General features: G+C 43.8%; 1 protein-coding gene across 9 annotated transcripts in view; it reads right to left on the bottom strand.

Moving 5' to 3' along the window:
• Positions 1–6,097, bottom strand: part of INO80D (INO80 complex subunit D) — a 63,026-nt gene extending 56,929 nt beyond the window's left edge. For 2 of the 9 annotated variants that reach the window (XM_073879586.1, XM_073879592.1), the window contains exon 1: positions 5,958–6,014. The gene's annotated coding sequence lies outside the window, so the exon portion shown is untranslated. The other 7 variants (XM_025892762.2, XM_025892775.2, XM_025892771.2 and 4 more) reach the window with 6 other exon arrangements.
• Positions 6,098–12,072: the final 5,975 nt, after the last annotated feature.

Here is a 12,072-nt window from a genome sequence, read left to right as displayed (position 1 = left end):
CTTCCTTTTTCTTGGTCCCACACTTAAATGTCAATATTCCCCAAGATTTTCTTCTTAGTTTGTAGGGATGCAAGATGAAATGCCTAAATGCGCCACAGGGGCGGGCCAGGGACAAACGGGCAAACTTTGCTCATCTAAAAGGGGCTCACTCAAACCAGCTCCAGCAAGTTGTCGTGATTAAAAAAAAAAAAAAAAAAGAAAAAGAAAAAAGGGAAAAAAAAATGCAGACCCAAGGTTTCTAAATCTTAGCGACTTTTCAAAAGGTAGAAATCCAGGTTTTCCCACAAAATGTTAGTAGCCCATTAAACTGTAAAATAAAGATGCCTGACTCAACTTGAGCAAGTAAATCTATTTCCTCATCTATGAAATGGCAGTGAAAAAGTCACAAACACACAAAAAATGAATCAAACAAAACATTTCTACAGCCTTTCATTTGACCTTCCTCTCTACATCTCCTCCCAGACTACAGGTTATGATCCCAAGTTTCAAGCCACATGCACGAACTGTAAACATGCATAAATGCATTCTTCTGGGAGAAGAATCCACAGAGTTCATCAGATTCCCCCAGAAGATTAAGAACCAGACTAAGCCAAATGTTTCTGCTTCTACAGCCTCAGCTGTCATCCCCGTGCGGATGACCCCCCAATCTACGTCGGGCCCGCCTATGCGGACCACTTTACCTCGGTGAGCAGTCTCTCCACTGACTTCTCTCCATCTCCACTGTCAATGCCAAGGCCTCAGTTCCAACCTTCCATCTCTTCTTTGCAGCTGCCTCACTGGCCTGTTCCAGTCTTGCCCTCCTTCACTCCACTCTGTACAACTCGGATCCTCTAAAACGTAAATAATTTACTTGGCCAAAGGCCTTCAGGGTCTGCGTAGGAACGGAAAAGGAATCCAAACTCCCAAGCCCACCACGTAAACTCCTTAGGACCGGGCCAGGAAGACCGCTCCCCCTCCCACTATTTATTCCTATTCCTACTACTCCTACAATTTGCAACACAGAATACTCTTTTGTCCTCAGGCATTTATTCATAGAAGCAGGTCCCACCTCTTGGAATGCCTTTCTAACTCCTCCCATTCGCTTAGGGCAGAAACCCTTAAAGTCTAGAAATCCTGGAAAGTCCTTCTTCTCTTTAAGGCTTACCCCAAGGCCAGAATAAATAGGTTTTCTTCCTCCAGGCTAATCTCTCTCTTATCATTCAATGTGGTGAATGTCAGCCTTTTTTTTTTTTTTCCCCACTAGACTAAAAACTCCTCAAGGGCAGAGAATGTTTCTTTGTATAACAAGGCCACAGTGACCAAGAGGAAGCTAATCCGGTAAAGTGAATGAAACGACACTGGTTCTGGCAACTCCCATCATGCCTCAGGTAAACATCCCACCCTCCCAAGGTAAGCCCACCAAAATCAGACTAGGCCTTCCTCAAAGCTCTGCAGCACCCACCCAAGCAGGCCGAGAACTGCAAGAGCCTCAAAGGAGCAACTAGAAGTAAACCCACTTTCTTCGCCCGCTGGTGCACTTACCAATCCTTTACATCTGCCAACTCACAGAATTCAACAGCTAGACCACCATCGAGCTGCTGAGACTTCTAGAACACACTGCCAACTTTTTACTGGCACAAAAACAGTTATTTGCCCCATGAAGGTAATTATACTATTCTATCTGTACTCAAATACTTACTAGTATTAGTAATATCTGCAGAGCCAAGAACTTATTCACATTGAAAAAAATCTCACATCCAGAATAGTAAAAATCTTTAGAGGAAAATATTATATAAAAGTCATGCACCAGGCACCATTCTAGAAACTATGTGCGATTCCTCATTTAATGGCCACGGCAACCCTATGGAAAAGGTATTATTATCACCCTTTCCACAGATGAAGAAACTGAGACTTAATGAAATTACACAATGCGTCCCAGTCACATGAGATTCGAGGCCAGTTTGACGTCAGAGCGCAAGTGCTTAGCCAACACAAAACTACACAACGCTGTTAAATGGAAGATCCTAAGATTAAGTTCCATGTACACGCAATCACACAAGGAGAGAAAACACAACAAAAAATGTTAACAGCGGTTAGTTACCTCCTGAGTGTGAAAAATAGGTCTGAGTGGGATGAAAACGAGCACGTATAACTTTTAGTCAGAAAAAAAGCAAACAAGCCAATAAGAGAGGTGGTATTTAAATGGTTTTAATAAAAAAAAGGTTAAGGTGGGTTAGGGGAATAGATGGGGACCGACTAAGAGCCAAGCACAGGGGCTATCTCATCTAATCCTTACATCAGAAAATGTTGTATTTCCATTTTACAGATAAAGAAACCAATGATTAAGGAACCCACCCCGTGGAAGAGCTGGGATCGGAACCCAAAGCCCAGTCCAAATGTGTCTGACTGCAGGATACCACGCGACAAGTAAAATTTAACTGAGAAGCTGTTCAAAAACAAACCACATTCTGGGAAAGAATCAGAACTAAGAAGCCTGGCATAGTAAGTGAAGGTGGGAAAAGATAGAGGCCTACGGTTTTTAACTTTAAGCTTTAGTCAATAGTTATCTCTACAAGTGTCTCAAAAGAGCCAGAAGCATTATCTCTAAAATCAGCCAGGACTGTGAGGACTCTGGGACAGACCCATACCTGAAGGGAGTGGGAAGGAGACTCCACTGCTGTTTGTTTTGCAAAGCAGGATGGCATTAGCATAAGATACAAGGACTTAAATGTGACTCCATTGTATAAGCAGCAGAGTATCTGCTTTGGGCACAATTGGCTGCCTCCAACCCAGTATCACCTATTCATCTATTGTTTACAAGTCACCAGGTGTGTGGGGGGAGAAACGGGGTGTTACGTGTCTGACAATATTGCTAACTGTATTCAGATATAAATGACCTCTCATTATTCATAACTACTGTTCCAAACCTGGATAGTGAGAGCTGTGAACCCTTGGGGAATATCTCAGGTAAGAATGAATGGATCAGCATTTTTGAAATGTCATGTTTAATTTTCAGTGCTCTTTGAAATTTTAAAATCCATATAAACTAAAATTTCATTTCTCTAAAATAGTATTTTGTTTCTCTAAAATGATTTGCTGAGGAAAATAGCTGGGGTGGGAGTATACAAATTTCCTTATATAATGTTTCAGAGGAAATGTGATTACTGCAGACTTAACAAATTAAACATCTACTTTTGAAAGTAAATATTTAATAGTGAAAAATACATTACCTTTGCAATTTAAAGTTAATTCAATTATTTGCCCTGAAAGTCTTATTAGTTTCAAATAAAATGTAACTTTGAAAAATATCAAAGCCTCCATTCCCTCGGGAATAATAAAGTAGCCCACGAGGTGATTAGATTAGGAAATTTATGTAGGTTTGGGACAAGAAGGGAAAAAGTAGAAAACTTTAAGGATTTGTACATATAAGGCTTTTGAAAGCTTAGAAATATGTAAAGTCGACAATATACCTTAAAGATATCAAATTACGGGGCAAAGAGATCTTTTTAAATCCTAATATGTTCTAGGAAAAGAGACTCACTGAATGATTTCTTCCATCCAACATGCTCTAAAAATAAGGGCAAGCTATAATAGAAGTAACAATTCTGGCTACACAAGTCTATGAAAATATCTGAGTCAATACGCAATTTCAATTCATCAATAAAGTTAAACAACCATTAAATGCAATTTGCATTTTTGTAAGAAATCCATACAACCTCAAATATCAAGCTTTCCTTAAGTAAAATGCTAGCTGGCTGGGTATCTATCATTGTGGAGAAACAGAAGGAGTTTTATTTTAGGCAGACAAAAGGAAAAGAAGCCACACTTAGTAAGAATCACAGAAGGAGTCTCACTTCCACGCCTGACAGAAGTCAGACCAAGTAAGTCATGGGTTATCTACTGCTCTGCAAGTGGTAGCTTTTCACTAGGTAACAGTGCTCTGGGGAGGGGTGTGTGGTCAGAATGTGGAACACCTCTGCCAGTGAACTACAGCCTGATACCAGGCAGGACACGCGCACATACACAGCACATAATGCCCGAGGTCCACTAAAAAAAGAAGGGGAGGGGGAGGAACAATCGAAAGAGGAAAAATAACCTCCAACCTTGCCCACACCAGGGGCTGGTCGTGGGGGGCAGGGGACATTAACATTTCCACTTCCATACCAAAGAACAACCAGAAGGAGGTTAAGTGTAACCACAGGAAACATCCCATCCCTGAACACCAGGAAATCTAGATTTGGAAATTTAAGTTTCTGACTTTTTTTTTTTCTTTTGCAACTTTCAAAGCTCATGGCACCAAAATAAAGCTAAAATTAAATCCGTTTAAACATAGAAAAAAAAAATTACCAAAACCACACTGTGTCAGCTATGTTCAGTTCCCTGAGGGCTCTTCCACCGACCCTTCCGAGTTGTGGCAATTAACAAGTTTCCTTAAAATCCCCATTTTTCTATCTCCAGGGTCGAACGTAAGAATATCACATAAATCCAAATAGTTACCGTCGGAAATAAATAAACTACTCGTCCTTAAACTGCATACCTTGTTTCAGGAGCTGCCCTGCCTACCTCCACTCCTTCCTCCTAATTTTTAATGCTTCCAAGCGTTCTGACAAGTAGGGTCTCCCCCTTGGGTTCTGTTCATGTGTCTGATTTACCAGACACTGACCAAATAGGGCAGGAAACTCCTACGTCTGGGGGCTGCTCCAGAAATCCAGCCCCCTCTAATGACAGTCTCCCTACGTCTTTCCCTCTGCGGGGACCGTCCAGAAAAGGGGGGCTTGAGACCCAAAGGAGTCCAGGAGGCAAGGAGGGGGGTGCTTAATCTGAAATGAACACCCCCGGTTTCTGGAGTAAGGGCTAAAAAGGCGATTAGGAAAGTCTACCCGGTAGAAATACCACCTGAATTTACCTCCTCCTTTCTCACAGCAAGAGCCCAGTCACTAACTAATAAGCTAAGAAAAATCCCTGGAAAACTTTTCCAAACGGGCAGAGAAGGCCCTCTCCCAGCCTGTGGGGGCTCCGGGGGGAACCGGCTGGAGTTTGCAGCCCAGGAAGGGCTCGCCGGGGAGTGGGGTGGGGCGCGGGCGAGGGGTACAGGGGCGGAGTACCTTCAATGGACAGGAACTGGCAAAGAGTTGCAAAATAGCCGAGTGCTCTCCCCCACGCCCTCGGGGGTCGCGGGCGCTAGGACCAGGGCTCCCCGAAAGGAGGGCAACCCCCAATTCGGGCCTAAAAGGAAACTTTCCGGGCCGCGGCTGCACCTGACTCCTCACCGCCCCTCCACCCCACCCCACGCCCGCCAGGCCGCCCGCCCCGCCCCGGCCTGGCCGCCCGGAGCGCAGAGGGGGATAAATAAATTCAACGATTACCGGAATCGAGGGAGGTGGGGGGCGTCTGCGAGAGACCAGGGGGAAGGGGCGGGCGGGTGCCCATTCCCCGCTCCTAGGCCCCGACGCCCCTGTCCCGGCAACCCGGGCCTGCCGCCCCGCGGGGGGGCCTCCCGGCCGGCGCACGATTCGGCCCCGCAGCGCCGCCGTCCCGCCCGGAGGCCCCGGGGTAGGCGGAGGGGCGCGGGGAGGCCCGGGGTGCCGGGGCAGGGCGCGGCCACCGCGGGGCCCGCCGGCCCGAGGCCTAGCCGGCTCCCCCCCACCCCCCGCCCCGGCCCACACCCCCACCCCGGCCCGCGCAGGCCGCGCCGCTCGCCCGGCTCGAGCCCCGGCTGGACCCCCGCCTGCCCGCCCGCCTGCCCGCCCGCACGCCGCCGCCGCCCGTGGGCGCCCCCAGGCCCCGCGGCCCCCAGCCCCCGCCACCCCGGCGCCGGCCCCTCTCACCCTTTCATTCTCTGCCCGGGGCCTGACGCGGGCCGGCGAATCCCCGGCCTCACGTAAGCGCGCTCGCCGCCCGCCCTGCCTGCGCGGCCCTGCCCGCCGCCCTACGGGAGCCCGGGGATGTGGGCCGGGCCTGGGGCCGCCTCTGCTTACCTTTCAGCTGCTTTTTTTTTTTTTTTTTTTTTTTTCCTCCTTCCCCCCTTTTCCCTCGGCCGGGCTGACAGATCAGAGTGAGAGGCGCTGGCAATGGACTCGGAAGCTCGGCTGCCGCTGTTACTGCTCCCCCCTGGGCTCCGGCGAGAGCCTTTCCCTGTCAAGCAAGAGGGGTGAGGATCATATTTTTATTTTGGAAACTAAAAAGTGCTCCCAGGGTCGGTGATTATTAAGGGGAAATCCCTGAATATACTCTCCAGCCAAGAAGGCAGGGCTGCCGGGGCTGCACAAGAAGAGGCAGCAGCCTCCTATAGCACCACTACAGGCACTGCGAGGACATAACACCAGAGAGCCGCTCCTCTGCCCTCCGAAACGACAACTTTCCTACCATCTTGGAGGCAGAGGAAAGGGGGGCCGGGGGGAAAAGTGCACCCGCTCCCGATAAAGTACACACTTCTACTTCTCATCTCTGGAAAAAAGTCCACACCGGCCGTCTACACCGGCGCCTGGGGGAAAAAAGCAGGGAAGAAACTGGGGGCGCTTGAGAAACGTTTTCAGTTGCTCCACGGGGAAAAATGTTTCTGCATCTTCTGATGGAAAGAAATCTTTACAAGACACAGGTTTTCCGGTGATTATTGTTTTCTATTTTCTATTTAATTTTTTTTTTCCCATGTCGGGGGCAGTGGTATTTCTTTTCTTTTCTTTTCTTTTTTTTCCCTTCAGTTTAATCATGGTTTTTCACCATTGCAGGTCCAAGTTCTGTGTCTGGTGGTCAGTTTATAAATTTGTACTTCAAGAGACTTCATAGCCACTTTATGTCCATTTGTCTATTTATATGTTTTTACAGGTGTATTTACAGGGTGCCTTCTATGTAAAAATGGGGATTATATATTGCCCTCAAAAGTGAGATTGCTGAAAGACAATTGTAAAGGGATGTCTTTTGTCTCTTTTTCTCAAAGCAATGTAAATAAAACCTATTGACTGTCCAGAAAGGCATGATACAGCTGTTTATTTTTCACAGTGCAAATAAAGGCAGAGATCCCTGAGAGGTTAAATACAACTTAGGTATAACTGACCAGATTCCTGGAAATAATTCTGTTAGGGTCTCCCCAGGAAGAAAGGTTACTGTAAAACTGGAAAGAGATTTGAAAGACAGCTTTAGATTTTCTTTAAAACTGCTTATTAAGAAACTTTGCTTACTATACCCAGATACTGGCTTTTCTAATTAGATGCTTTAGCTCTTTGGCGCCTTTCACGTGTTGCTGCCCACTTTCTGTGTCACAGAATGGAAAAATGTGTGTTTTTGTTAGAGTTGCTGTGTTGTTAGTTCATAACTTCCAATGTGCTGCCCGCCTCTGTAAATTACTTTTAATATGTTGCAGTGGATGTCACGGGTCTACTTTTTTTAATGAGCAAAGCTTACTAGATGAGTGGGATCAAAGTTACACAAAGCTGAGGAAGCACAGAGGTGAGAGAAGCGTGCCACCCCCCTTGCAGCAATTCCCACAGAACGCTTATTGGAGGAGAGTAAATTACAGAGATGTTCTTCTATTTTTGCGAAGAGGAGAATACCAGAAAATGACCAGGGGATCTTTTTGTATGTTCTACAGGGAATGATGAATTGAATCTTGAACTAAAAAGTTATTTTTCTGACATATGTTGGCTAACCTAGTGGGAATGGATTTGTAATATTAGTGCCTTGAATCAGCAGAATATTTAATTTCTTTTTTTTTAAGATTTTATTTATTTATTTGAGAGAGCGAGATGAGAGGGGGGAGGGGCAGAGGGAGAAGCAGACTCCCTGCTGAGCAGAGAGCCCAATGCGGGACTCGATCCTGGGACTCCAGGATCATGACCTGAGCCGAAGGCAGTCGCTTAACCAACTGAGCCACCCGGGTGTCCCAATATTTAATTTCTTTAATTTAAAATGTATTGCAGAGCACTTAGAAATAACTGAGGACTCCACTTAAAAATGTCTCTTTCTTTGAGCTTCCAAATTTAGAAATTCCCATACTGTTAACGTGAGTTCCGATAATGCATATATCAGATACTTATTATTTTCATGTTGACCCCCATCTTTATTATCTAAATTTGAATACAGTACCCTCTCCCTCTGCTGCTCCCCCCTGCTTATATTCTCTCACTTGCCCTCTAACTCTCAAATAAATAAAATCTTAAAAAAAAAATCTAAAGTAATTAAAGTAAAATTAACTGATTCTGATCATCTTGGAAACCTCAACTGTGAAATTGTGTTCTATTTACAAGTTTTTAAAAAACTTTGGGAGATCAAACACATTGGTCATAACAAGGAAATTACTTCCCTTAACATGGAACCCAAGTGGACTTGAAAAACGTGTTTTGAACTTGTTCTTATATATGATCTGACCTTATAGGTATGCTTTGCATTTTTCAAGAAATTAAGATGTGTTCACTTTAAGCTGACTGCACCCTTTTATGCAATCCCTCTTGTGTCCTGCAAACTTACTTGCATGCTAGGGATATGGGATATGATGCATAATCTTAGTATTTCAATGTCTTTCTCTTTATAAAGCTTGACTTACTTGTACGTGGCTATAATCCAAGATGTTTAACCACCAGCTGAGCTAAATAACCCAGACGGGGAATTACAGCCTAACCAAGAAAGAACTCTCACTACGTTTGCAATATTGGTGAATTTGATTGGTCACTATTTAGGTTGATAATTGAACTCATATTAGGTGCTGTGTCTCCATAATTCCTAGAAGCTGCAGGTGGTAACAAAACTACTGACATAATTGGGGCACCTGGGTGGCTCAGTCAGTTAAGTGTCTGCCTTTGGCTCAGGTCATGATCTCAAGGTCCTGGGATCCAGCCCGCTTCAGACTTCCCTTTTTTTTTTTTTTTTTAAAGATTTTATTTATTTGACAGAGACACAGTGAGAGAGGGAACGCAAGCAGAACGAGAGGGAGAGGGAGAAGCAGGTTTCCTGCTGAGCGGGAGCCCAATGCGGGGCTCAATCCCAGGACCCTGGGATCATGACCCGGGCCGAAGGCAGACGCTTAACGACTGAGCCACCCAGGTGCCCCTAAAATCTTTTTTTTAAAAAAAACAACAAACTGCTGACATAATTAATCTTAAATAACCCTCTTTTTGCCCCCCCAAAATTCCCAAAACTCCAATTTGGCTAATATTGAGCCTCTACTGCATTTTGGTAACCTTGCTGGACACTATATATGTGCTGTCATGTAATACCCCCAAAAGCTCCAAACAGGGTTATTTTTCCTTCCTTTCTCTCTTCCTTCTCTTTCTCCTTTATTTAAATACAGTTAGGATAACTGTCTATGCTTTCAAGGGGTGTAGACCTTCTTGGCCTTAAAACTTTCTAAAAAGATTTCAAATTCTCCTTGTGCTCTAGAATTTCTGAGGTGCCCACCACAGCTCTATGTTCTGTGTCTGGAAATGCTAGATCCCTGCCATATGCTCTGCCAAAACCAAATTTTGAGTGGCCAGCAATTGGAGCCCTCTTCATTGGTGACAACCAGTGAGTGGCCTATTTCACCTTTGTGAGATCTAGTAACTAAGTCTATCTGTTATTTTGAGGAATGAAAGTTGTCAATGAAATAGCACTGTGATTGAGAGAGAAAAAAATGAACAGTGTATGTTGTAAAGTACTAGCATAATTAGAAATGCTACCTATGGTTGAAAAGTTACGCTATTTTTTTTTTTTAAAGATTTTATTCATTTAAAGTTACGCTATTTTATAAAGATCTAGTTAATGGATGACAGTGACCTGCAGCCATGAATGCCAGAGTTTTACCAAAATGATACTTGGGAAGCAGTGGTGTCTTATTCTGTTACTGTGCCTTAATTTCACAAGCAGTTTGGCCTTTAGTTGAAATAGGAAGTGTTTGATTTAATATTTTTGCTATATTAGAATCTTTAATCGATCTGTATTTTGGTGTTATTTTAACTTTGTAAAAATTAACCACCTCATTATGAACACTTAACGTGAAGTTATTAAGAAAATACCACCTATATCATTAAAAGGTCTCACTCATTGATTGTGTGGATTTAAAATGAAAGATTTATGTGTGTTTAATATATTTGATGTTTTTAAGCAATAAACCCATGCCTTTGTTGGCAAATGTTTGCTGACAGAATTGAGTGTTTAAAAAAGACACTGACGGCAGACATGGTTATACAGATTATACATGGGGTTTTCTAGGGGGGATAAGGGTATGGGTATAAACCTTCCCTAATTATACATTTCCAAAGACAGACTCTATAAAGTCATATCAGGAGTCCCTAGCCAGTGTAAAAACTCCCAAGGAGGTGAAAAGGTAGAAGTAGGCTGTGTGTACAGAGCCTGAAAGTTTTAAAAACCACACTGTTATGATGGCCATAGACACAATTTTTTTTCACTTTATGCATTTCTATTTTGGAAACATTTGTTGGTAATGTTTCTATCTAAAACAAGGATTCGGTTTTTATCGTGGTTACCATGCCCTGCAAGAAAATGTTTCTGAGACAAGCGTATTTGGCAGACATCCAGGTCATGGTTTTAGATTATTTGAGTATGAAATTTCTGTAATATAGATTCAGCTGTAGTCAAAACACACATGATCAGGGCGTCTACGCATTCTAATACCTAACCCAGGGACACTGAGACCTGGGAATTCCTACCTGATGCCATGCCAGAAACCAAGAAAGTCTTCTTTTCTTTTCTTTTTTTTTAAATCCCCATAAGGGCCAAAAGATATCCTCCAGGAACCCGTTGGTCACTGGCAGCAGCAGGGATGAGACGTGTCCCTAGTGCCATTTAACTGCCTTATCATGCTTTCGGCAGAATGTAACCCAGCTTCGGCTGTCGGCCTTCTGGGGATGTTCTGTGGACTACCAACCTACAGTAAGGAAAACAACTGTCTAACCGAAGTTGTGGTTTAAGTAATGATTAATAAAAAGAAACACCCAAAAGCAGTATTAATGATTGGATTTGAGTAGAATTATAAGTGATTGTCAGCCTTTTCTATAATTTGTAATGAAAAACTGTCCCAAAAGTGGTGGTTTAGCTAAAACATTGTAGTAGGAAGAGAAATCCATAGAGCCCTCAGAATAACAGGCAAAGGCCAGCACAAAGATCACAGTGTTCATTTCTGCTACATTCCTGGTGCAACGAGCTTTTTGTAGACCCACTGGGAACTTAACCACTATTTCCACGGGAAAATAAATTCCAGGTTCCAGACAGCTAATCAACAGTGATGTTCCAGAACATGTTCATTAATAAGTTTGGACTTCTTGTACTGTAATGTCTTTGCCATATATTTGTTATAGGCAGCCAGAATTCAGTAGTGAGTGTGGGAAAAAGGAAATTCATTCAGTTAAAGTAAGGAGTTACTGTTGTTTTAAAAAGATTTATTTATTTTAGAGCGAGAGCAAGTTGGGGGGGGACAGCGGGGGAGAGAATCTGAAGCAGACTCCCTGCTGAGTGCAGAGCCCCACGCAGGGCTCCATCTCACCACCCGTGAGATCACAACCTGAGCAGAAACCAAGAGTCAGTCACTTCACCGACTGTGCCACCCAAGGCGCCCCAGTAAGGAGTTACCATTAACATAAATCAAATAGGGGTGCCTGGGTGGCTCAGTCATGAGCCCCGCATCACACTCCCTGCTCAGAGTGGGGAGCCTGCTTCTCCCTCTCCCACTCCCCCTGCTTGTGTTCCCTTTGTCACTGTCTCCGTCAAATAAATAAATAAAATCTTAAAAAAAAAAATTCAAATAGCTTGATTCAAATTCAGGTGAGGAAGATTATCAAATTATAAAAGGGCAAGGCCAGTTGTACACCAGGAGGGAAGACCTCAGTAACCAAAAATTACACTTTTTACCTTAACTCTATGCATTGGTGTTTCTGTTTTACACATGTCTGGGTGCTTATGTGAGCTTACAAGTAGGTATTTGCATTTTGTTTTATTAAGGAAAACCAGAAAGAGAAAGAAATGAGGGGATAGAAGTCAATAAGATTCTAAAAATGATCCAACCTCATTCTTCTATAGGCTGATGCTGTTTTTCGCCCCACACAGCAAGTCATGGCCATTTTTGTCTTTTTTTTTTTTTTAAGATTTTATTTATTTATTTGACAG

This window comes from Callorhinus ursinus, unplaced genomic scaffold, assembly GCF_003265705.2.
Source record: "Callorhinus ursinus isolate GAN/ISIS: 27379988/994484 unplaced genomic scaffold, GSC_fseal_2.0 scaffold2, whole genome shotgun sequence".
NCBI classification, from domain to species: Eukaryota; Metazoa; Chordata; class Mammalia; order Carnivora; family Otariidae; genus Callorhinus; species Callorhinus ursinus.
Note: the sequence above shows the minus strand (reverse complement) of the source record. Positions and strands in the feature narration are given on the sequence as shown.